We start from the raw sequence: 27,633 nt of genomic DNA, 5'->3' as shown, positions 1-27,633 counted from the left end.
ATCCCCCCCCCCCCCCTTCTATGTATTTGCAGCCCATAAAGAGACAGATAAAGCCTGGAGACCTCATCGAAATCTCCCGTAATTGCTACCAGCATTGGGCTGTGTATGTCAGGGGAAAATTACCAGAAAGTACAAAGGTGTTGGTATCAAAATACCAAAAGTAGAAAGTACTTGTTATGGAGAATGTCCCATTTCACACGTTTTCAAATGTACACAAATGTACACAAATCTACAAGCTCACAATGCGTTGTGAGCTTGTAGATCGGCAATTTTCAAATGGTAGAAATGTATATAAAGCTGAAGTGGTTAATGTTTTATATAATAATAATAATAATGGTCTAAATGAAATGGGGGAAAGCACCAATGGAGCTAAGGGGCTACGCCTCAACAGTCAATGTCAGTGTGTAGGGACCTGACACATGACATACACAAGTTTCAGGTTAGGTGAGGTTTGCCCTCACACTTGGCCTACAAACAGCCTTCTGGTCTTTGAGCCCAACACTGAGTCATAGCGAGGATTGTGCCTTGCTCAGACAAGCCTGTGCATACAGAGAAAGGCAAACAGAAATGAGTGAATGGGCACCTGGCTTTATAGGGGAGGTGGTAATCAGTGACTACCTACACCTGAGTAATTAGGGAGTGGTCACAGAACTGTGAATGGAGACATGTCTCCCTGTTACACATGTTTACATGTGGTCTCACTTCATTGATAATGTTATTCAAGGGGTTAAAGGTGGTCTTTACAGTTCTTGTGTGTAGATACAAAGGAGTAAAAAAAAAAAAGGAGAAAAAAGACAAATAAATCAACATACTGTATAAACACAACTCTGACAACAATTGGCATCATAGGCTTTAGGTATAGGCAGGCACATAGATATTTTGACCGAGGATCTCAGGGACCATTGAATCCCATATATTCCAGGAAAAAAGGGTGATTTTAGGCTGAACGTGGTTTTGTCAGTAAACGTTTTTTTCTCAACTGATTCTTAGTCTTAGGGTCACCTCTTAAGGATTCAAGAGGGTGTCCAGTGTTACCCCTTGGGCATTTTTATTAATTAAACCCTTAACACTCATGTCGCCAAACTCGTTCAGGGACGAGTTATGGCCACTAGATGTCTCCCTGCCACAGGAAGTTATCTCGTTCACGGACGAGGCAACAAACAGTTAACTTTTTGAGACTGCAGCTTCCCTTTGCATGACCTGAATCCATTACGTCACCCAGTCAGTGCAGGAAGCCCCTCTGTCTCTCCCCTCACGGAAGGACTTAACATGGCTTTAGATTCTACTTTGAAACATAAGAACGGCTTTATCTTAGAATGAGATAAAAACAGCCCCATGGAAGTTGAGAGCTGATTGTTTTCACGGCGACACTTTACCGCGATTTTACCGCAATTTTTTACCGCGAGTTTCGCGAGCGTTTGTAAACAAATGGATTATCCTCCTCAATCTTCTCTGGACACGCACGTGCACACGCACAAAGCTTGCGGGGCTCGTCAAAACAAAGCGTAAGTCAATGGTGGCAGCAGCAACAGCTATAAATGTTATAAACCTTGGCCGCCCATGTGTTAATGCCTAAGGATGTATCCTTGAAGCCAATCTTTAAAGGAGCATGAAACACAAAATCACTTTTTCTATAAATATATATTATATAAATGAGTCACTTGTGATAGGGAGCAGTGATATGGTTCAATTTGCCCATAGGCTTGGGGATTCAGAGCTTTCTGCTGTCTCTGTAGCTATTTCTGTGTACTTCCAGTTTCTAGGTCCAAAAGAAATCTTTCGCGCCACTCATTAAATATTAGCTATCAATGTTCTGTGGTGTAACGTGACGTAGGCATATCTAATTAATATTAACGTTTGTTTTACAGAGTCGTATCAAGGGGGGGCGTGGTTTCACTGTATGCTTGTTTGCCAGAGAGAAGAGCAGGCTCTCTCAACGGACAGTTACACTGTGTGGTGCCTGTGTTATTTTCTGTGTAGTGTAGCCTGTGTGTGTGTGTGTGTGCGTGTGTGTGTGTGTGTGTGTGTGTGTGTGTGTGTTTGCGTGCGTGTCGTGACAGTGCACGCACACACACAACGTCCACACACGGAAAACAGCAGATCTACAAGCTCACAACGCGTCGCGAAAGCGACGCGCTGTGAGCTTGTATATCGGCTATGTATGTAGCCTAGGCAAGCTAATAGCCGTAGAGCCGAAACCAACGTGTTTACATGGTTGAGAAGCTATTGCTGCTACGGCTGTTAGCTAGGCTACATAGCTACATAGCTAATATACAAGCTCACAACGAGCTTGTAGATCTGCTAGTTTTCGTGTGTGGACGATGTGTGTGTGCGCGCACTGTCACGACACACACACGCACGCACGCACGCACACACACACAGTCACTCACACACACACACACACACACACTACACAGCAAATAGCTATAGTGATAGCCTAGTAGCGTCCATTCTTCACTGGTTCCGTGGTCCATAGCTGGATAAAAGCTCAGACAGCTTGTTTGTAAAATACCTGCACATTTAAATTAGTTATGTAACCTGGAGTTGCCGAATCTTTATACTTTTTACACCTCCAATGGCTGGTTTTAAAAAATGTTTCCGAAATGGAACAGCAACTGCCCAGTGCAAAATGCTGACAGCTTCGCTCTGTCTCTCTCTGATTCTGAATAGAAGACGCATTACTCCGCCCCTCGCCCCCACAACGGCAGTTAACCACGCCTACATTTTAGAAATCTTTTCATGTTCTGAAATCCCATAAAACAAATTAGAGGCGGGGTTTCTTATCCCTTTAAGTAATAAATAAAATCAACCAACGAACAATCTCATTTCCTACAGAGGATCGCCCCCATGGTTTAACTAGTAGAAAGGTGTTGCTGCTTGAGGTAATGTATTTTTTTTTTAAGTTAGTTGTGTGTTTGGTTGATAAGCTTTATGTTACTGTTAGAAAGAATGTTTAAGAATGGACTGAATGTCAGTTTGCCCTAGAGACACCACTCAAGCCATCATTGGAAGGATATAAAACCATAAACCTGTAGAGGAGTCTCTTCTGGGTCGCGCACACTCAATCTGGACATTTTGACGCTCAAGCCGGATTTATACTGTATTGTATGATGAAATAGCCGATATACAAGTTCACAATGTGACATGTCCTCATACGTGAGCAGGCTGTGTTTTATCCATAATTGTTTTCATTTATTTTTAATCATTATTTTTTGTATTTCATATTTCCCCATTTTCCCAAATAATTATTACAAATAAATGAAATAAGTTATTTGCAAATACAGCATGCTCACATATTAGCAGGGTAGTATAAGTCACCAGAAAAAATAGCACTTTTACATTTGATACTGGTACTCAGGTACGCCTACATCATTTGAGTATGTTTTGGTGATGGGGCGAGTTCATTGCATGGTTAACTCCGCCCACACACAGCTCCAGAATGCACCTACAGTACAAAACAACACAACACATTGACACAACACAACTGTTTTTTGACTGTCAAGACATGGAACAATCAGCCGTTTCCGTTCCTGACCCAAACAGTCCAGCGGCAAAGGCCTTCAAACGCCATGCCGTCAATTTCATTGTAAGTACAGACCTTCTTCTTTTCCAGATTATGTTCCTGCTACTTTGTCACCTTGAAGTCTAGTGGCCATAGAAGTAGCCACATATGGTGCGTTCAACCAAAATGTCACTTTGCACTCTATTTCACAAATATAATCAGTATTTCACATTGCAGTCTTCTAAAGCATTAGTTGTATTTTCTTAAATACCTATTATTTGCCACAAATAACTGATTTGTCTGTTTATTGTAGCTGCAGCAGCTTGGTCAGAAGAAGACGTCGACGACAACATTGACAGAGCGCCTACACAGCTGGACGCAGAAGAGTAGCCGAAATTGGCCTAGCCTCTTTCATTTCTTTTACTGTATATATTTTGTGTGGTCTGACATTCTTTGCCGTGTGTGTGTGTGTTTTCATTTTATATATTTATATATACAGTATATTGTGTAGCCTACGCTACTTTCATTTATTAAAATTTGCAGTGAAAACATGCGTTAGACTCTCTTTTCCAGTAACATTACAATACATGTCATGTTTCGCGCTCTATTTAATAACTGCTGAATCACTAAGAAAACAACAATCACCAAAACTTTCTATTGAATATTTCAATTCTAGTTGGTTATGTTCCATAAAGTTTAAAATAATAATAATAATAATAATGGTCTAAATGAAATGGGGGGAAAGCAGCAATGGTGCTAAGGAGCTAAGCCTCAACAGTCAATGTCAGTGTGTACAAGGTTAGAGTCACCTGACACATGACATACACAAGTCTCAGGATAGGTGAGGTTTGGCCCTCACACTCGGCCTACAAACAGCCTTTTGGTCTTTGAGCCCAACACTAAGGCATAGCGAGGATTGTGCCTTGCTCAGACAAGCCTGTGCATACAGAGAGAGGCAAACAGAAATGAGTGAATGGGCACCTGGCTTTATAGGGGAGGTGGTAATCAGTGACTACCTACACCTGAGTAATTGGGGAGTGGTCACAGAACTCTGAATGGAGACATGTCTCCCTGTTACACATGTTTACATGTGGTCTCACTTCATTGATAATGTTATTCAAGGGGTTAAAGGTGGTCTTTACAGTTCGTGTGTGCAGATACAAAGGAGTAAAACAAAGGAGAAAAAAGACAAATACATCAACATACTGTATAAACACAACTCTGACAACAATTGGCATCATAGGCTTTAGGTATAGGCAGGCACACAGATATTTTGACTGAGGATCTCAGGGACCATTGAATCCCATATATTCCAGGAAAAAAAGGGTGATTTTAGGCTGAACGTGGTTTTGTCAGTAAAGGTTTTTTTCTCAATTGATTCTTGTAGCTTAGGGTCACCTCTTAAGGATTCAAGAGGGTGTCCAGTGTTATCCCTTGGGCATTTTTTGTAATTAAACTCTTAATGACTTAATGACTTTAAAATCGCGTTGAAAAATCACTTACAGGCGGCAGCCGTACGCAACTGGCAATAATAAACCTAGCGCAGCCTTATACCCTCCCCTGACAATTCTTTGTTTTTCACTGTATATATATTTTTTTCCCTGACTATATAATGGTTTCCTGTGTAAGCCAAGTGCTTTCCTAGGATCTCCTTTTAGTTGACCTTGTACCATTGAACTTTGCCGTCATGAAACTGTACCTTTTCCTATGCAAACAAGTCTTCAATCAATCAATCAAAACCACTAAAAATCCACCCAAAATGTAGTTGTATGGCATTTCATGCAAAATACTTGATCTAAATGCATAAAGTTTGCTTTCTACAGTGAAAGTGAATATGTACAGGCTGAGTCAGAATACTTTGATCATATTTAGAATGTATCAATATTACTTCAGTTAAACCATAATATTTGGAATTTATTTGGACACTTGAAAAAACATTATTTAGTATAATTTTAAACTTGAAGTACAGTTATTTTCAGTCATTTCGAACCAAAATGGCTATTATCTCAACGTTTTCCTCGCAACATAATCACTAAAATATCGTCACTGTCGGGCAGAAACTTTGTATCTCCAAGTTTCAAATGTTTACGTCTTTTGCCCTGCTTCATCATACAAGACCGTCGCACAAAACTAGTGAAAACAGCCGATCTACAATCTGCTGTTTTCACTAGTTTAGTACATTTTATAGATCATAAATACAAAACAAACGGTTTTGGACATACAAGGTTTACTCCCGACAACGACGGTATGCTATAAATATAAGGTGCTGGGAGTGAAAATTATAATGTAGGGGTGCCTCGGATTAAAACAAATATTTATGGGGTGCCCTGAGACAAAAAAGTTTGGGAACCCCTGCCCTTTGAGAAACTGTGTCGTAGAGACACTGTGATGGCTCGTTGGAGGAGATGTGCGATGCGAGGCATAGCCTATGTCCAAACGGGAGTTGCCCTTCTTATACACAATGCTATTATGGAGAGGTAAAAGTTAAGCCTCGATCAGAAAATAAGTGCAGGCCATCATAGTCAGTCACGGCCCACGGTGAAGTCCTTTACACCGCCTCCCTCTGGTTCAGACGCAAACGCCGTCCACCCTGAAACACACCGGAAAAGGAGAAAAGTTCGCCACGAGGAAGAAGAAGGAGAAAGGAGAAAAGAAAAATGGCGGAGAGAATGGAGGAGGAGGCCGAAAGGATGGAGATGGCAGTAAAAACAGCGGTTGTTTGTGAGTTATTGGAGAAGGAGGAGGCGGAGGACATGGCGTTGTGGTGTGTGGTGGAGGAGGAGATGGCCGCCGCAACGAGTGAACGCCTGTGGTATGTTCGCTCACTGAACACCACGCGGCAGGAAGAAGGGGAGTGGGGTCTGCTTGGTACGGCAGATGCGAGAAATGGACGAGGAGAGACATTTCTCCAACTTTCGCATGTCTGCCAGTCGGTTTGACGACCGCGTAGAGCCGTTTCTGCAGCATGGCCCCAACCATAGAATGCCTATTCCCCCTGCGGAAAGGCTCGCTGTCACACTGGTGATTCTGGCCTGTGGCCTGTCACACCATAGGGCTGCAACAGTTTATAGGATGGGTCTTTCGACCGTCGTGTACATTGTGACGGAGGTGTGCAAAGCCATCGGGCCAACCCGGTTGGCACTGAAGGAGGAGTTTGTCGCCTTTCCATCGGCTGCAGGGTTCCGTGAAACAGCGGTGGATTTCCGGAACCTGTGGAACTTTCCAAATTGTCTAGGTGGGTGGTCTACCGTCTACCTTTTGGTATTGTTTTTTTTTTCTAGATTGATATACTACCTACTTATTTAAGTCACTTTGGATTAAAAGCGTCTGCTAAATGCCTAAAACTGTAGGGGCAATCGATGGAAAGCACATCAATCTCAAGGCACCACTAATGCTGGCAGTGACTTCCACAATTACAAGGGGCACCACAGCATCGTCCTGATGGCAGCTTGCGATGCACGCTACCGGTTCACCATGGTGGACATTGTGGCGTTTGGTATGTCATATTAAAGCTTACTTACATCTTAAAATAATGATACTGTGATCTACTCTCTTTGGTAAGTAATGCTCACTGGTTGGAATGCATATTTTGCATTCCATTGTCAATGCAATGCAATGATCAAATGCCCTATTATAATGATTCTATCTACGAATCATTCTGTTGTTCATATGTTGATTTCATGTGCGTGGGAAGAAAGCACTGATGGGCCTTGCTGCATATAGAGAACTTGGACTGTATTGCTGTATTGATAACTGTATGTGACGGAGAGAGTCGCAGCCCCAGCCTTGAAGCCTCAAAAGTCTAGTATCGTCTAGTGGTTAAGATATTGGACTTTCACGTGGGAGACCCGGGTACGAAGCCGGGTGGGGAGGTTCGGATCACCTCCGTTACATTGGTGCCGTGACCCGGATCCGGGCTTCCCCGTAGGAGGAGGTCAAAGGGGGGGTGAGTGTGACGGAGAGAGTCACAGCCCCAGCCTTGAAGCCTCAAAAGTCTAGTATCTCCCCCGGACCAAACAGATGTCTCTTTGGTCTAGTGGTTAAGATATTGGACTTTCATGTGGGAGACCCGGGTACGAAGCCGGGTGGGGAGGTTCGGATCACCTCCGTTACATGTACACAGCCAGTGGATTGATTTCAGAGTAGCTAGGACATGTATCTAATTAATGCTGAACTACCATCATAAATTTGTAGCACATTGGAATAGAGAATACACAATGGCACATTAGTATGTAGTCCACTAGTATACATTAATGAACCCTGATAAAGCTTCCAGTTGATTATACATCATGGGTATTGGTAATACTGAGATAGCTGATTGTAGAATTTACAATGTCCTATAATTATAATCATTATTTGATGGCTATTATTTGTCTCACAGGTAGAGAAAGTGATGGTGGAGTCTTCCATGACAGTGCCTTCGGTTCTGGTCTCATAAGAGGAGAACTCCAGTTGCCCCCTCCCGAAGCCCTCCCTGGACGGACCATAAAAACGCCTCACGTTTTCATCGGTGACGCAGCCTTCCCCATGCTTCCCAACCTCATGAGCCCCTATTCAAGTATGTTCCTAATAGGGGTGGGCAATATTATTGATATGGCAATACATCGCAATAGTTTATTTGCCAATACTGTATTGATACTTCAGTCCATAGTATAGCGATACTTAGGAATAGCACAGGAACCAATGGTAGAATTCCGGTCCTGACACTCTGCTGCCTCTAGATGTCGCTGTACTATAGTAGCTACTCCCCCTTCCCAAGTTCAGTGAGCGAGGCAGGGCCGGATCTAAGCTTTAGTAGTAGGTGGGGCAAGAAGAAATGCCAGGGGGGCGACCTCTTGCCCGCGCCGCAAAGCGCCGCGTGCACATAACGTGGCGGTCATAACGCCCGTAATGCATAAAAACCTATGCATTTTGACACACTTATACCACACAATACAAACAGAGAAGACCAGGTGTTGCCTTTTGTCTGTCCTCTACCCTGAAACCTTCCCAGCTGAATCTGCCAGGGGTCTGACCCCTGCTGGTATAGCCCAAGCCTCCCCACCACAAGGTAGCAACACTAAAATACCTACCTAACAAACTAACTGTCTGTCTGTCTGTCTGTCTGTCTGTCTGTCTGTCTGTCTGTCTGTCTGTCTGTCTGTCTGTCTAGTGTCATATCAGTCTATCTATCTATCCATCAATCAATCTGTCTGTCTGTCTGTCTGTCTGTCTGTCTGTCTGTCTGTCTGTCTGTCTGTCTGTCTGGTGTCATACCAGTCTATCTATCTAGTGTCATATCAGTATGTATGTCTGTCTGTCTGTCTGTCTGTCTGTCTGTCTGTCTGTCTGTCTGTCTGTCTGTAGTGTCATATCTATCTATCTATCTATCTATCTATCTATCTATCTATCTAGTGTCATATCAGTTTATCAATCTATCCATCCAGTAGGCCTATCATATCAAATAACAAAGCAAGCAAAAAGTACATCATAGAGGAGTGTTGCACTATAAGAGTAAAAATAGCAGATCTGCAAGCTCCCATTTTTCTTCTTCTTTTTTTTTTAAGGAACTGTTTTGGACACAAAATGTGTATAGGCCTATATTGTTCTGATCAGTATATCAGCAAGTTTGAGCAGATTCCATTCTAATTGGCCACTATGACAGCCTATGACTTTCACAGGCATGGGTAGACAACCCTGGCCTGGCGGAGATCTTCGCCTGCTGCTCCCAGCAGCACAGCAGGCTGAGCAGGTGCAAACAATTAAGCCAAGAAGGGAATTTGCAACTGGCATTGCGCAGCACTAACTGATATAACAATGTCAAACTATTGATGATCTAGCTGCTGCAAACTTTTGGATTTGATTTAAAAAAGGAACAAAACATGGATGTTTTCTGCCAAAGGATTATTATTATTACTAATTGTTGTCTGTCAGAGTCAGAGAGGTAAGGTTTTAACACGATGAGCACCGGAGTCGATCTCTCTCTCTCCCCCTCTCTCATACATGGCTTACACAGCTGGAATGCAGTGCATATTTGATGCACAGTTTAGGCTACATATAACATTATTGTTCTTCAGTGTGGACACTCATATACTGTAGTTATCTTACTCGCTTCGCTTTTAACTTGTTTTGTGCAAGTCATTTCCAGTGGTCTCGTTGGAAATCAGTTTTCTCCCTCTTTTTCGTCTCCTATAGCTTCTCACTGTCACATTTTTTTTCATCATGGGTTTTTACCTGGCGTTTCACTGCATAATGTGGTGGGTTTAAAAACATTTTGTAGATGAATAAAAAGGTGAGAGGAAAGGCTATTCTGTGAGACTGCTCTGCTCTAAATGAACTTGCGCTGGAGACGAGAGACTGACTGACATGCCGTTCGCTCCTCGTCGCTACGCATCAACGCAAATCAGGGCGGAGCATTATTTTGACTTTGGGGTGCAGAGAGGGAGAGAGATGGCTATCAGAGTTTTTAAAATGTAGGCCTATATATAATGATATGGTGTTGGTTTTGGTTGTGCGACAGCTATAGCATAATATTTAAAATAGTTTTAAATATATTTGATTTTTTTTTTCTTTTTCTTTTTTCTTCATGCCATCTTGTTTGGTGGGGCAGTCAGGGCATTTGGAGGGGCATTGCCCCCCCCCTTGCCTATGCTTAGATCCGGGCCTGGAGCGAGGTCTCAAGAAATGGCTGTGAACGACGAAAACAACATCAGAGCAGCGCCTTCAGCTTTTAAAGCTGATATATCGCAATAGTATCATATCGCAAAGATTTGCAATCTATCGTGATATGATCGTGATTCTCTCATATTAACACAATGGCAATGTGAGCAGCACAACTCATACTAAAATATGCTGTGGCACATATTAATAACACACTGCATATATTTTGTTTACTCTCTTATGTACAGGTCGCAATCTCATAGAGGAGAAGCGCATTTACAACTATCGCCACTCCAGAGCCCGGATGACGAAAGAAAATACCTTCTGTATTTTGAAAGCGAGGTGGAGGATCCTAGGGCGGGACATCGAATGCAATCCAGAGAAGGCCGGACACATGTTCCATGCCTGTGTGGCTTTGCACAACTTCCTTGTCTGCACAGACGTGGCAAATACCGTTATGTAAAACTGTTCTCAACCCTTTTCTGACCGCCCCCCAAAATCATCATATTTGAATTGTGGACCCCCACCCACCCTAAATGACATTCAGTTTGACTCGTTTCCACAGATACATATTATGAAAATAGCAGAGCTACTGTATGCCTCTTACATTATTTGACTTTTTGGCCAATGTTTGACTATTTTACTTTTGATGGATTATTTTATATACAGTATATTTTTGGGTATTAAAACGTATAAAAGTCCTTATGGGGCTGTTAAGTATGGCATCATTTTGTAGGCAGAGGAGAATTTCTGCCCCCAGTTTCCGTGAATCTTTTTACTATTTTTACTATTTACACATTTTTCTTCTCTTTGTTGTTGAAAGGAAAGTGTTAGAATTATACTTTAGTCGTTATTTTTGTCTCGGATCTGTTGAAATAGCGAGGGACAGAAAATGCTCTGGGGGCAGAGTTCTCCTCTGCCTACAAAATGATGTCACGGCTTAAAAGCCCGATATTGTCACTGTACTGACATCTGGGGACTCCCCAAAAAACAAGTCGATGTTGAGAACCACTGATTTAAATGGTTAAACATGTTATTAAATGACATGATTAGTAGGAATTGAGACATTTGCCAACAGAGTTCATACATACATACATACATACATACATACAGTAAATAATGAGACTATTGGGTGTGTTCTGGATGAAGTATTCATATTCATTTATTTAAGTGGGTTTACAACACTTTTTTCTTCTCTTTTTTTTTTACACAAGAGGAAGAGCAGCCGTCGACCAGTGGAGGCCACACTGGTCAGAACCTTCCCTACCCCATGTCTCCAACCCTTAAATAATAATAATCTAATAATAATAATAATCTTTATTTGTATAGCACCTTTCATACAAGGAATGCAGCTCAAAGTGCTTTACAGTGCAAAAGAGATTGTAAACATGAAAAAAACAGATCACAAATCCAAAAAAACATTAAACCCACCCCCCACAGAACATTCCAAAACAGTGAAGAATAAATAGGAGTAGTAGACATAAGGAATTAAGAATCACTAAAAGCAAGGGTGAAGAAATAGGTCTTGAGTTGTGCTTTGAAGCTATCCACAGAGGTAGCCTGTCTTAGGTGAGCTGGGAGCTTATTCCAGGCAGTCGGCCCATAAAAACAAAAAGCTGCCTCACCATATTTTTTATATTTCATATCTGGTACATCGAGCAGGTTAGCGCTGGAAGACCTGAGGGAGCGGTTAGGGACGTATCTAGACAGGCAATCCTTGAGATATGGTGGAGCCAGGTCATTGAGTGCTTTAAAAACAAGTAAAATAATTTTAAAATCGATCCTAAAAACAACAGGGAGCCAGTGCAGTGAGGCTAAAACTGGAGTGATATGATCTCTTATCCTAGTTTTAGTTAAAAGTCTGGCTGCCGCGTTCTGGACTAGTTGTAGCCTGTCAGTAGATTTCTTCGGGAGGCCAGATAAAAGTGCATTACAGTAATCAATACGAGAAAAAACGAATGCGTGGATCAGCGTTTTTGCGTCGTCAAGCGACAGATAGGCTCTAATACGAGCAATATTTCGAAGGTGAAAAAATGCTGTCTTAGTGATATGGCTGATATGTGTTAAAATTCAATTCTGCATCGATAATCACTCCCAGGTTCTTTACTGAGGTGTTGCATTGTTTAGCTAGGTTACCGAGCCTACTTAAAATTGATTCTCTCTGTTCAATTGACCCAATTATGAGCACTTATGTCTTGTCCTCATTTAATTTGAGAAAGTTGTCGTTCATCCAGCATTTTATGCTGGATAGGCAGGACAACAGTGGGTCTAGGGCCCGGGGGTCGTCTGGAGCTACAGACAGGTACAGTTGCGTGTCGTCGGCATAGGAATGGAAATTGACGCCATGCGCGGTAATGAGTTCTCCAAGTGGCAGCATATAGAGGGAGAATAATAAGGGACCGAGAATGGAGCCCTGTGGGACGCCGGAGGATATGCTGCGCTTGTCTGACTCAAAGCCATCTAAGCTAACACAGTGGCTTCTGCCTGTTAGATATGAATGGAACCAGGACAGGGCCATGTCTGTAAGCCCTACCCAGTGCTCCAGCCGTTGGAGCAGAATTGAGTGGTCCAACGTGTCGAAGGCCGCTGTGAGGTCCAGAAGTAGGAGGACGGATACCTTTTTGTTATCAGCGGACACTCTAAGATCATTGATTACTTTTATGAGGGCAGTTTCTGTGCTATGACCTTTCCTAAAACCGGATTGGAATTTGTTATGGACTATGTTGTTATGTAGAAAAGTATCCAATTGATGACACACTGTTTTTTCTAAAACCTTGCCTAAGAACGGCAAGTTAGATATGGGTCTATAGTTTCCAATCACGGTGGGATGAAGATTGTGTTTTTTAAGAAGAGGCCTAACTATGGCCGTTTTTAGTCCATCAGGAAAGATACCTGAGCGTATTGATGTGTTGACTATTTTGAGGATATCTCCGATCACGCAATCTAATATCTCTTTTAGAAAGGGGGTGGGGATAGCATCTAACGGACAGGAGGCTGATGTCATATGTGATATTGTTTTGCGGAGTTCCTCTTCATCGATTGTAGAGAATGAAATTAGGCTTCCCCTGGATTTGTCTACACTCTTTTCCATGGCGATTGCGCTAGACTTTTTTGTGATGCCAGCTCGAATATTTGAAATTTTGTTATCGAAGAAGGATGCAAACTCATTGCACCTAGCTTTTGAAGCAGGGAGTGACTGCTTGTAGGACTGGGGGGGATTTAAAAGGCGGTCAATGGTTGAGAACAGGACTCTGGCATTATTTTTGTTCTCATTTATAATTCCCGAAAAATATGTCTGTCTGGCCAGCCGCATACCTTTGTTGTAGGTGGCGGTTGACTTCTTAAAAATGTCTAAGTGGACAGTGATTTTATTTTTTCTCCAGGCTCGCTCTGCTCTACGGCATTCTTTCTTGAGTGAGCGCATTTGGTCATTTATCCAGGGTGTATTTTTGGAGTCACGTTTCTTTTTAATTTTCTTTGGGGCCACAATGTCAAGGGCTGACTCTATTTTGAGATTAAAACATTGAACCAAGTTGTTCACTGAGGGGGAGTCAGGTAGGGGGGACGAACATGCCAGGTGGCGAGGGAACTCGCTGGCTGCAGATGGGCTAAAAAAGCGCTTTTTTATTGTATGTTCTCTGTAGTTTTTTCCCAGATCTGAGATTCCCATGTTGAAGCACACTAGGTGATGGTCAGATAGGTTAGGCTTAGCAATAGACCTGTCAATAGAGAGGTTTAGTCCCTTGGAGATCACCAAATCAAGGGTGTGGCCATGTTTATGAGTTGGTCCAGTAACGTGCTGAGTGAAATTAAGGGAGTGCAATAATTGTAAAAAACTCATAGCTACAGTATCTGAAGCATTATCAATGTGTAGATTGGCGTCACCAGAGATAAGTGTTTTCTCATGGTCGGTGGAGCAAATCGATAAAAGATCAGCTATTTCTGTTAAAAACATTGCTTTGCTGCATTTTGGAGGGCGATAAAAATTGATTATTAAAATAGGAGGTTTATTCTCCAGTAGAGTGGCCAGGTATTCAAAGGATGTAAAAATGCCGAGGGTTAGAGGCTTAAATTTTAAGTTGTCCGAAAAAATGTTTGCCAATCCTCCACCCTTCTTGCCCTCACGCACTGATTGTATGAAGTTATACGTTGGTGGGCACGCAGCGGCTAGGGGAACTGCTCCATCTGTGCCAAGCCAAGTTTCTGTTAAAAAGATTATGTCTAGTTTTTCCTCACTGATGATGTCATTAATAGATGAAGGTTTGTTCAGTAGTGACCTAATGTTAAATAGGCCAAGATTTAAATTGTGGCATCCTGGTAGGCTGTGGTCACTATAAGGAATGGAGGTTAAATTTGCCCTATTGACAAAACTTGTGCGCTTAAAACTATTTCTAGTTCTGGACAGTCTGTTTGAAATGACAGTTGAGATATTATAGACATTAACAGGTGAGTTGTTGAAAGTATTACAAATATTAAGGGAGTTAAGACCATTAAAAACAAGGGGTGGAAATGCATTAATTACACTAAAAACAGGGGGGGAATAAAATGCATTATTTACATTAAAAACAGGAGGTGAGTAGAGTGCTGGGTTTAAAACAGTATTAAAAGCGGTGAGTGCAAATTGCGTAAGTTTTGGTCCAAGCTCGATGGAAGGGGGAAAATCCTGGGTGGAACCAATGATTTTGGAGCTGGGACCAGGGGGACGTCAATAGCTGCCGGACGCATCTGTGGTCAGCGCAGTGTGGTGTTGGACGACACGGACTACGTTGGCCGCTAGCATTCTGGTTCCCAATCTATTTAAGTGGAGACCATCGTGATTAAAAAGCAGTGCGCGGCCCCAGAATAGGTTAAAATTGTCAATAAAGTTAAAATTGTGGGCCCGACAGAACCGCAGGAGCCAGGTGTTCAGGCTGGCAATACGGCTAAAACGCTCGTCGTCACTTGGAATAAAAGTTGGGATTGGACCGGAGATAAAATAAGTCATTGTGGTACTATTTAAAAGGTCAATGAGCCGTAAAAAGTTCGCTTTGGTCAGCTCAGAGGTACAGAGAGCTGCATCGTTTGTGCCTATGTGGATTATTACCGTTGTGATTGATGATGGGAGTGAATTGAAAACAGCTGGGAGTTTCTCGAGGAGGGAAGGAACAGTCGCACCGGGGAAACAGCGAGTTATTGCGTGTGGAATGCAAATGTTTTTGACGATGCTATCACCAACGATCAACAGAGATGGAGGAGATGTTTGGGAAAACGTGTTGGATGGATTGTGATTCTCTTCAGTCGTCGGTGGAGTAGTTGGTGAGCAATGGGGGATGTTGGAAGGTGCGGGTGGCTGGAGCACCAGTGACATGAGGGGAAGTGGTGGAGCCAGAACGGGGGAGGCAGCCGTCCGCGGCCGTGGTGGAGGATGCTGGACGGTTAATGGATCTTTTTGGACCCGGGGGGGGGGGGGGGGGGGCGATCACTGGCTGCACTGACCGACGGCGAACGGCCGCCTTCAATAGGTTGCGGCGGTCCCTCGGACCTTCAGCAGTGAGGGTCGTGCCACTAGGGAGAGGGGGGAAATCCACCATGTCAACAAGGGCTGCAAAACTATTTCTCATGGTGAGTGGAGGGGCAAGGGGTGGAGAGGAACCGCAGCGGGTACCGGTGATGATCTTCGTCCAAGGGACCGGGGTGGAGCTGGCCTGGAGAGGGATTGAGCATGGAGCGGGGAGGGTTGCGTCCAGCTCTGTCGACCTAGCTGGATGCGGGTCCTTGGGCCTGGCACCGAAGCGGGTCCAGTGGTCGGGGGCGGCCGGGAGTGTCTGGTCCAAACCGGCCGCAGTAGCGGGACCCACGGCGACCACAGTAGACACCTCCTCAGGGACTGGAGGAGCTGGTTCGTCCGGGCAGATGGAGTCAAAGAAGGTCTCGTCCGCTTTGATCTGGTGCAGACGGGACACCCGGGACTTCAGTTCGGATACCTCTTGTCATAGGCGATTCTAGCCTCTTCCAGCAGGGGGTGCACGACCTCTATTACCTCATGCACGCGCGCGCAGCGGATATTAGCGGTTTTGTAATGTTGTTTTAGCGGATTTCTGCAGTTAATTTTGTACCCAAATGTAACACAATATAAACAAAAAAAAGTGTAAAACAGGTGCTTCTTTTTCTAGACACCATATGTCTATCTATAGGATTTATTTACTTATTTTGCAGACAGAGGCAGCACAGCCAGGACATATAAAGCCAAACATCAAGTTAATCATCATTCATCAAGCAATCAAGCAGTCATTTACAGTGTCAAATAAGCATTTCACAAAAACAAATAGTAGACACATCCTTATTACACAATGAACTGCAGCCTCCGGGTTTTGGCACTTGCAAACCTTTCAATTATTTTCTGCACTTTAATTTCGTGTATTTTCTCAATCTGTAAAATGCCTATATCTGACACTCTTTTATCAGTCATGGTTGTCCGTAAATACGTTTTTAGTTGTCTCAAAGTAGAGAAACTGCGCTCAGCTGAAGCACTCGTAACTGGTATGGTGAGGTACAGTGTGTAGACGTGTTTTAATGTACCAAATGAATCAGAATTATGCATTCCCTTCTCTTGAAAAAAAGCAAGTTTCTTTTCAAACAGTGTCGTGTCCTCCATTTCTTTTTTTTTGCGCACATTCTCTTCAATATAACGAAACAGTTGAAAAAAGGGAACATAATAGACTATGCACTTGGAGGGAGTACAACAGCATTGTGTAAACAGAGATGTGTCTTTATGTACCTGTCCTCCTGAAAGCTTGCTCGGCGTTCTCAGAACCAAAGGCCCGACATGGAAAGCAGAACGCCCGGTCATGGCGCACGCTATACTCCAGCCAGGCAAAATCTTTAAACCACTCCTTTCTGAATTTGCGTTGTTTTTCGCCAGCGGCCTTTAATGGACATTCTACATCTTCTGGCTGATATGGACCCAAAGCCAAAAACTGCTTGGCTTTATCCGGGCCATGGCAAGGGTCTCTTTCATGAACAAAGTTGGCTTCATTTGGCTCCTCTGGGTCTGGGCCTGGGGTAACAACAGTTGAGTCTGGAGTGGGGCTTGCTTGCTGTGGAGGAACCGGGGCCTCGGTCTCTCCGGCAACGGCGAGCCTTCCACAGTGATGTCGGTGGCTGGATCACTGCTGCTGCAAGCTCCGTCCACCTCCTCTGGTTCACGTTCATTAGCATTACTGTCAGTGTCGAGTGAACTACTATACTTGCCCCTCCACCTCTCTTTTTGCGCACATTTTACAAATCACGATCACTGTTTTATTTAATAATTATAAAATAAAGTTACATTACAAAAAAAAAAAAAAATCAAAATGGCCGCCTGGCGGCCAGGGGGTGCACGTGCACCCTAGGACACCCCTTAAAATCGCCTATGCCTCTTGTGATAGCCGGAGGCAGCTGTCACAGCCGGGCGATGAGGTAGGTGAAACCATTGTGGTGGTGGTGGTGATGATGATGATGATGATGATGATGATGATGATGATGATGATAGCTGAGGATAGAGAACAGCTTTGGCCAGTAACAGGTAATAACAGTGAAATAGCAACAGGCTGGTTAGATGTGGTGTAGTAGGGTAAAGCAGCTGCTTGGAGGAGCACTTACGGGCAAGGGCCACCAAATGGTAGCCCGTTGCGTAGAGAAGGCGCGTTGTTACACACAGGTTCGATGTCTCGGTGATCTCTCATCTGTAGATGGTAGCTGTCAAACTAGCTGCTGGCTAGCACCGGGCTACTAGCTGTCGGGCTAGCATCCGGCTGGCGTCGGCAGGTTAGTGTCAGCGGTCCAGGTGGAGTCAGGCCGTCACAGAACCTCAAGGTGTGCAAAACATAAAGCTGCTACATCCGATCGTGAAATAAACTAGATCAGAGCAGGGTCATCTGGGTTCAAGGCTGTCAGGGTTAGCCGTGGCTAGCGGTGGCTAACAGCTGTCAAACCAGCGGCGGGCTGGTGACAAGGGTCCGGGTCGACACAGCTTTTTTTTTTTTTTAGAGAGCATTGTCAATATTTTAATCAAAAGTTAGATAAAAAATAGAAAATAAACAATATAAACAACCGTCATAGTACAAAATAAACAATAAAAACACAGTACAGTAGTTGTAGAAAAGTTGATGTGTGTATACACCAGACAATTGGACTCGAGTCATGATGACTCGACTTGACTCGGACTCAAGTCGCAAATTTGACGACTTGCGACTTGACTCGGACATAAGGGAAAAAACTTGAGACTCGACTTGACTTGGAAGACAATGACTCCCGACTCGACTCGACTTGAGACACGCTGACTCGGACGACTTGTCGCTACGCCACTCAGCAAAGCAGTCGCTAGGTTCACACTTTTATTGATTGATTGATTTGATTGATTGGAGAAAGGCATGTAAGCGAGAGCACAAGCACGGAAGCAGCAAAACACTATGATCAGACTGGGCACCACACACACACACACACACACACACACAGCACGAACGATTGGCTACTGCCCCTCCGATGGTAAACAGAGGAACTGCCATGATAGAGTATTATGGTAAGAGGGTAGGCCTAGTGTTACTGTTTTTTTCCTACTGAATGTTAATTACCTAATATTTATGGTCACAAAGGTATCATTTACTCAACTTGACAACCTTGTGACTTGACTCGACTTGACAACCTTGTGACTCGACTCGACTCGACGTGACTCGACTCGACGCGACTTGACATGACAACCTTGTGACTCGACTTGACTTGACATAACCTTTGACTCGACTTGACTTGACTTGCCCACAACAGAACAACTTGAGACTTGCACCAAATGACTTGCGACTCGACTTGGACTCGGATCAGAGGGACTTGTACAATTGTCTGGAAACTTGTGTTTGAAACATGGAATGCTCTTCCTGACAGTTATAGGAACATGAAGAAATATGCATTTGGAGTATTATCCATCTTTGGATCAACATACCTGTGCGAGCAGATATTCTCAAACATGAACTACATCAAATCCAAATACCGCACCCGCCTCACAGATGAGAGCTTGCAGTCCTGCGTGAAGATTAAAGTTACATCTTACATGCCCAATGTTCAGAAGCTGTCCAGTGATGTCCGAAAACAGAAGTCAAATTAAACGGGTAAGAACACAATCCTGTCATAGGCCCATATTTAGTAACAAAGTGGCTGTTTTTTATAAAGTGATTTCTGATTTTTGTCAGTATATACTTGGAAAGACACATAGGGATATTATTGTGTTTCGTTGCTCAGGTCCGAGGATGGCTGCGTTGTATTGTGCGTGTCAAAAGAGAAGAGGATGCTGCTGTGTTGGATAATGCACAGAGTCGAAGTTAAACTATATTGTTTTAATTTTATATAGCCTACTTTACCTTTTCAAAAGGCTGCTGTTTTTGGAGCTGTGTGGAACACAAGCTCCCTATACGTGGCCGTGTGTGTAGGTATGTGGGTGGGTATGTGGGTATGTGGGTGGGTCTGTATGTAGCCTGTATGTAGTACCCTGGGTGACCAGAGAGGTGCTGTTGAGTCTAGCCTGCCCTGAGCATCAACTGCAATACACACACACACACACACACACACACACACACACACACACACACACACACACACACACACACACAGCTCCACTTCGAACAGAGGTTCGATTTATTTTTATAATTGTAGGCTGCGTTTTAACTGCAGGCTGCGTTTATTGCACTCTGTCTGTTGCCTGTTGTGTTGTCTGGAAAAGAGAAGAGGATTCTATTGTATTGTTGAGGATTGAAGATTGAAGAGGACTGCATTTTATTTCCATGGGGAGGTCTGGAATTACAGGAGGCCTATTATGCATATTCAATTTTTGTTTTCTTTCGGAATCCTCAAAATAAAAATCAAAAATCGGATTCCTTTATTATATTTCATCAATGCAACTAAACATAATACATTAATATTGTAATGGACGTTAAACTTATAGCACCATTGTACAGCAGAATAGTCATGTGGTGCGTCATTCTCTCCAGGATGCACTGCAGGGAAAATAAACATTTAATCATGAATGCTCATTATGTATTTGTAGCCTACTTAGTCATTTTTGATAGTAGGCTAATATAGCTAATAAGGTTGAGTCACTGCTTTTTGCGGATGACTTGGTCCTGATGGCACCATCGGTCCAAGACCTTCAGCTCTCACTGGATCGGTTCGCAGCCGAGTGTACAGCGGCCGGAATGAGGATCAGCATCTCTAAGTCTGAGGCCATGGTTCTCAGCAGGGAACCGATGGATTGTGCAGTCCAAGTAGGGAATGAGACATTACCCCAGGTGAAGGAGTTTAAGTATCTCGGGGTCTTGTTCACAAGTGAGAGAAAGGGGAAGACGGAGAAGGAGATCAGCCGGAGAATCGGAGCAGCAGGAGCGGTTTTGCAGTCGCTGAATCGCACTGTTGTGAAGAAAAAAAGAGTTGAGCCGTAAGGCAAAGCTCTCTGTCTTTCGAGCAATCTTCGTTCCCACTCTCACCTATGGTCATGAAGTGTGGGTCATGACCGAAAGTATAAGGTCTCGGGTACAAGCGGCCGAAATGAGTTTTCTCAGAAGGGTGGCTGGTATCTCCCTTAGAGATAGGGTGAGAAGTTCAATCACCCAAGAGAGACTTGGAGTAGAACCGCTGCTCCTACACTTGGCAAGGAGTCAGCTTAGGTGGTTCGGGCATCTAGTACGGATGCCCCCCGAGCGCCTTCCTAGGAAGGTCCTCGATGCACGTCCCACTGGGAGGAGACCCCGTGGCAGACCAAAGACCAGATGGAGAGATTATATCTCCAGACTGGCCTGGGAACGCCTCGGTATACTCCCAGAGGGAGTGGAGGAAGTTGATAAGGAAATCTGGAGGTCTCAGTTGGAGCTGTTACCCCCGCGACCCGATTCCGGATAAGCGGTTGAAGATGGATGGATGGATGGACACTTACAGTATGTGTTGTCATTTTTGATAGTAGGCTAATATAGCTAATATAGACACTTACAGTATGTGTTGCCTTCATTATAAGACTTATATAAGGCTTTTAATCTTTTGCGGCTCCAAACAGATTTTTTGACTCTTTAAACATTTGGGGTTGCCGACCCCTGCTAGGGGTACACGTACCCCCATTTAAGAAACACCGGTCTACATCATTGTGTTACACTGTACCGGTGTTCTTCATTATACAGACGTGTAAGAAATACCTCATATTAAGACCTACTTTAGTGCAGCCCACCCATCTGTAAGTGGTCAGATGGGTGGGCCCTGTGCAATTTGCATTTAATGATCAATCCATTGATTGTGTTCTGGCTTAGATCAATATTCTTTACGTTCCCGTGTATCGCAATAAATCCAGGTTTGAAAGAAACTACCCAATTATATATATATATTTTTTTTACTTTCCTTTTTGTATTATATTGTTTTATATTGATGTTATATTATGATTATGAATGAATGAATGAATGCATGAATGAACTAGAAAAGAAAATTTCCAAGAAATTTTAAGTGTGCCTGCAGCTCGCTAAGTCTGTGCAACCTTGTGTAGCGGTTGGTGTTAACATTAGCGTTAACTTTTTTAACATTAGCATTTTTTGCATAAGCTTTAACATTATGGTTCTTCATATGACACCACCCACATGTCTGTACGACAAACGGATCACGAGATAAAGGGTCACTTCCTGTTTGGTGAGGGGCACTTCCTGTTTGGCGAAATAGGCCCCATTAAAGGTTAAGGACTCTTAATCAAGTCATTTGATGCCACCCACGCGTCTGTACGACAAACAATTCATGAGATATAGGGTGACTTCCTGTTTGGTGAGGGGCACTTCCTGTTTGGCAAAATAGGCCCCAATTAAGGTTAAAGACTCTTAATCAAGTCATTTCACACCACCCGCGCGTCTGCACGACAAACGGTTCACGAGATAAAAAGTCACTTCCTGTTTGGTAAGGGGCACTCAAAAAAAAATGTGAGAAAAAAAAATTTTTGAGAAAAAAAATGTTTTGAGAAAAAGAAAATTGAGAGGGGGCGGGGCTTAATCAATTACAGCTCATCCCTATTGGCTGGAAAAAGACCAAAGTTGTGTGTGCATTTTAAAGTTTAAATCACGTTGCTAGGCAAAAGTATGGCAGAGTTATGTGGCGCCAAAGTTTCTGGTTTTTTTTTCGGAGTCCCCCATTCAAAGTCAATGGGGGTTTTTGAGTGTAGTTTTTTGCGAATTACGTTGCCATGGTAACGCGGATCGGAAAGAAAAGTAATAGCACACCATTCCCGGCCGAGCCGCACATTTTGATGTATTCAATTCAATTAAATTCAATTTTATTAAAGTATCAAATCACAACAAGTTATCTCAAGACACTTTACAAAGGCTAAAGAGCCATGTGAGAGAGAGGAGAGAGAGAGGAGAGACAAGGGAGAGACAAGGGAAAGGGGGGGAGGGAGGGAGAGACAAGGGGCACACGCACACACATACACAGATCCTGCATGCGTATGTGCATGAACGAACGAAGCAACGAACAAACGAAGCAACGAACGAACACACGCACACGCGCACACACGCACACACACACACACACACACACACACACACATATACAGGTCCTGCATGCGTATGTGCATGAACGAACGAAGCAACGAACGAACGAACACACGCACACGCACACACACACACACACACACACACACACACACACACACACACACACACGAATGCATGAGTGCATGAACGAACGAAGCAACGAACAAACGAAGCAACGAACGAACACACGCACACACGCACACGCACACACACACAGGCGCTGCATGCACACGCGCGTGTAGAGGGGAGGGGAAGGGGAGGGGTGGGGGGAGGAAAAGGGGGGAGGTGGGGGGGAGGGAGGGTGGGGGGAGGAGAGAGAGAACCCGAGCAGAACCTGTACCCGTGAGGTACCCCCTCGAGAGAACCCGAGCGGATATCTCACAGGTCTCAGGCCCCCACCCTGAGCAAGCAATTTGCGACAATGGTAACGAAAAACCCGCTCTTAAGGAGGAGGAAACGTCAGGCAGATCCTGACTCTGGGGTGAACAGCCGTGCTGCCTCGACCGAGTCGGGGGGACAGTAAGGGACAAAGAGAGAGCAAGAGATAGACACAGAGAGATTCAGGCAGGTCCACAGGCGTGCTTCATGGAGGCCTGAGCCGGAGAGAGATCCAGGCAGGTCCACAGGCATGCTTCATGGAGGCCCGATCCGGAGTCACACTCTTGGTCTGCAGCTGAGTAGTCGAGTTTTAGTTGCAATCCCAGCAGCTGAATTGTCGAGTTTTAGGTTTTTAGGTTGTCGAGTTTCCAGGAACTGGAACTGTGGAGTGGGAGACAGAAAAGAAACTCCGGGGATGATCCCCGGAGTTCGAATTAGTGGCAAGCCTTATAGTGGCAGGCACAGTGCTAGTTACAATTGCACCAATGTGACACAAACCCACACAACCAGAAGGGAAGAGAGGAAGGAGGGTTCCCCCTCCCCTCTGGCCCATTATTCAGCCCAACCCAGTAACTTTGTAGGTTGGGATTAGGAGTGACTGTACAGCCCAACATGCACCCGGACAGTAATCTAGCCGATCGAACGAACGAACGGACGGACGGACGGACGGGCGGACGGACGGGCGGACGAGGCAACGGACGAACGAAGGAACGAACAAACCTAGTTATAAGCTTTATCATAGAGAAAGGTTTTTAATCTACTCTTAAAAACACAAAGTGTGTCTGCCGTGCGGACAGAGACGGGGAGGAGGTTCCACAACTGAGGTGCCTGATACTTAAATGCTCTGGCTCCTGTTCTGGCCTTGGGTATTTTTTTGGGAACGACAAGCATGTTTGCATATTGCGGACGCACTGGTCTAGCAGTACTGCGAGGCTCAATGAGCTCTTCGAGGTACTGCGGTGCCAGACCGTGATATGCTTTGTATGTGAGGAGGAGAACTTTAAATTCAATTCTGTATTTAACCGGGAGCCAGTGTAGGGATGCCAGAGAGGGAGTGATATGATCACTTCTTCTGGCTCCTGTCAATACACGGGCGGCAGCATTCTGAACTAGCTGTAGGCTGTTCAGAGACTTACTTGGGCAGCCTGATAGTATCGAGTTGCAGTAGTCCAGCCTAGAGGTAACAAATGCATGGACTAGTTTTTCTGCATCACTTTGAGACAGGATGTTACGCAGATGGAAGAAGGCAATCTTTGAGGTTTGCTTTATGTGAGAATGAAAAGACATATCTTGATCAAACATAACCCCCAGATTCTTCACAGCAGCCTTAGAGGCCATGGTAATGCCATCCAGAGCAAAGTTCCTATCTGCTAGTTTGTCCCTTAGGTGCTTAGGGCCCAGGACGATAACTTCTGTTTTGTCAGAGTTAAGGAGTAGGTAGTTACTGGTCATCCAACTCTTTATGTCTTTGAGACATGCTTGCAGATTAGCCAGTTGGTCCGTTTCATCTGGCTTCATTGACAGATATAATTGAGTGTCATCTGCATAGCAATGGAAGTGTATAGAATGTTTTCTAATGATTTCACCCAGAGGAAGCATATATAGGGTGAATAGTATTGGTCCAAGCACAGAGCCTTGTGGGACTCCGTATCTGACCTTTTCACGTAGTGAGGATGTATCATTAACGTTTACAAACTGAGATCTGTCCGTCAGATAGGACTCGAACCATCCCAGTGCGGCACCCCTAATACCAACCAGGTGCTCTAATCGTTGTAACAAAATATGGTGGTCGATAGTGTCAAAAGCGGCACTAAGATCCAGCAAAACCAACACGGAGAGGAGTCCGTTATCCAGCGCGATCAGGATATCATTTGTTACTTTCACAAGTGCTGTCTCAGTGCTGTGGTGTGCTCTGAAACCTGACTGGAAAGTCTCAAATAAATTGTTGTTGTGTAAAAAGTCACACAACTGCTTGGCAACTGCCTTCTCAAGGACCTTAGAGAGGAATGGGAGATTCGATATAGGTCTATAGTTAGCTAAAAGACCTGGATCGAGAGTAGGCTTTTTGAGAAGAGGTTTGATTACTGCTACCTTAAATGACTGTGGCACATAGCCCGTCACAAGAGAGATATTTATCATATTGAGTAAGGGAGGACCAATCTGGGTCAGGACCTCCTTAAGTAATCTAGTGGGGACTGGATCGAGGAGACAGGTCGTTGACTTGGACGACGCGATAATCGAGGTGAATTCAGAGAGCTCGATTGGAGAGAGACTGTCCAAATACACACCAGGCTGCAAAGCCACTCCCGAGGCTGTAAGGTCCAAATGTGGACCAGTAGGAGACAAAAGCAGTAGATCATCAATTTGATCTCTGAAAAAAATCCCATGAAGTCATTACTACTGAGAGTTAAAGGAATACGCTGTTTCACAGAGTCATGGCCTTTTGTCATCCCGGCTATGGTGTCAAAAAGGAACTTGGGATTGTTTTTATTTTCCTCTATTAGGGATGAATAATAGGCAGTTCGGGCATTGCAAAGGGCCCTTCTATATAGCTTAAGGCTATTCTGCCATGCTATACAGGATTCGTCCCGTTTGGCTGAACGCCATATTTTTTCCAGTTTGCGTGAGGCTCGCTTAAGGCTTCTGGTTTCATTGTTATACCAGGGGGCTAACCTCTGTTGCTTTATTACCTTTTTTTTAAGAGGAGCAACAGAATCAAGTGTCGCAAGAAGCGAGCTTGCGACACTGTCAACAAGGTGATCAGTCTGGGACCGACTATAAGTATTCAAATCTTCAACTTCAATGTATATATTGCGGGGGTGGCGTAAATCGTGCGGCAGTTATTACGTGCCGAAGTTTCCCCCATTCTAAGTCAATGGGGTTTTTTGGCGTCGTTTTTTGCGAATTACGTCGCAATGGTAACGCGGATCGGAAAGAAAAGTAATAGCACCCCATTCCCGGCCGAGCCGCACGTTTTGATGTATATGTTACAGTATGTTTGAGTAACTCAGGACGTTCATTGTAAGAGCGCTTGTTTTGTCGTTCACCACACACCAATCACCACCAGGTGGCGACGACAGCCATTCACTAGTGAAGGCGCTGACGTCACTCGTTTGCGACTCTTTCTTTATTTACTAGCCTAGCCTAGCCTAGCCTAGCCTAGCCTAGCCTAGCCATTAGCTCCATTGTAGTCACTTGGACAGGGCGTTTATCATGGGCTTGCCCAGGCCTTACGGCCTGGGCATAAATATAACGATTGCATTCACCACGGCTTCGTAACTCCGTTCTTCTCGGCCACTCGCGCCTGCGGCGCTCGGGGGCGAAGAGCAGGACCAAGGTCCGCTGGCCTTTGCGCCGCTTGCAATGTCGTGGACAATCGAGCGGCTCCGCCTGGAGGACGTTGTTGTGGCGACCGCTTGTTCCGCCCCGTGCTGCACGGCGAGTGCTCCGTTTCTCGACCGTACTGTTTCTCTAACAAACCGTGACATATATCATATTGCGGCGGTGGCGTAAATCGTGCGGCACTTATTACGTGCCGAAATTTTGTGGCGACATTATGTACTTACTTAAGTATGGCGGATTACAATAAGTGTTTTGCCATTGCTTTGCATGGCAGGCACACTTAATGAATGAATGAATGAATGGTTTATTACCGGTCTTTGTTTACAACAAATCAAAACACACTTGACAACAAGAAAATCATCATCACAAGTCACAAAAAAAAAAAAAAAAAAAAGGATAGGCTGAAGCTCAATGCTTATTTCTTTGCCTATCCTTTAAAATCTTTAAACAAAATACATTTTAATATAGGCTATATGAAAAGAGAAGACAATACATATGATTTTGCTAACTATTCCTTAGCCACTTGCAATATCCTCACGGCCCAGCAGTGGGCGCCGCAGCCCACAGGCAGAATTATGCACTGTATTAACTCAAACACATTAAGGCAGTGGTTTTCAACATGGGGTCCGGGACCCCTAGGCGGTCCCCAGAGTTACCACAGGGGGTCCTCCAAATCTTTGAGTGATAGAAACCTTTTTTTCTCCTTTTTTATATTAACCACTTGAACCCTAGCATTAGGGATGGGTATCGTTCACCTTTGAATCGATACGATACCTTTTTCGATACCTGGGAATTGATACGATACCCTTTTCGATACCATTTTCGATACTTTTTATTTAAGTTTAACTGCTCTACCGAGCAGGGGTGATGATGATGATCGCACAGTGTGGCGGAGAGTATAGACGTTGGATAAGTATCATAATAATAAACATTAAAGGCTATTGTCGGCTATTTTCCACATTAACAAGTGTAGCCTACTAAAGCAGTCATTAAACTCTCAGTAGCCCAACTGTTACAGATGCGACCGGCCAGGGGTGCGTTCCAGAGTATCGAAATGAGGTATCGTTGGTTTTTACGTGAACCGATACCCGATAGTATCGACGTCATGCAAACGATACCATTAAAAGTATGGCAAGACGATACCCATCCCTACCTAGCATCCATATTCTGAGAACTTTAGCCAAACATAGCCGATCTACAAGCTCACAACGCCTC

The sequence above is a fragment of the Nannobrachium achirus genome, assembly GCF_963921795.1.
Source record: "Nannobrachium achirus genome assembly, chromosome: 9".
Lineage (NCBI taxonomy): Eukaryota > Metazoa > Chordata > Actinopteri > Myctophiformes > Myctophidae > Nannobrachium > Nannobrachium achirus.
The sequence above is the reverse complement of the archived record's forward strand: the minus strand, read 5'-3'. Positions refer to the sequence as shown.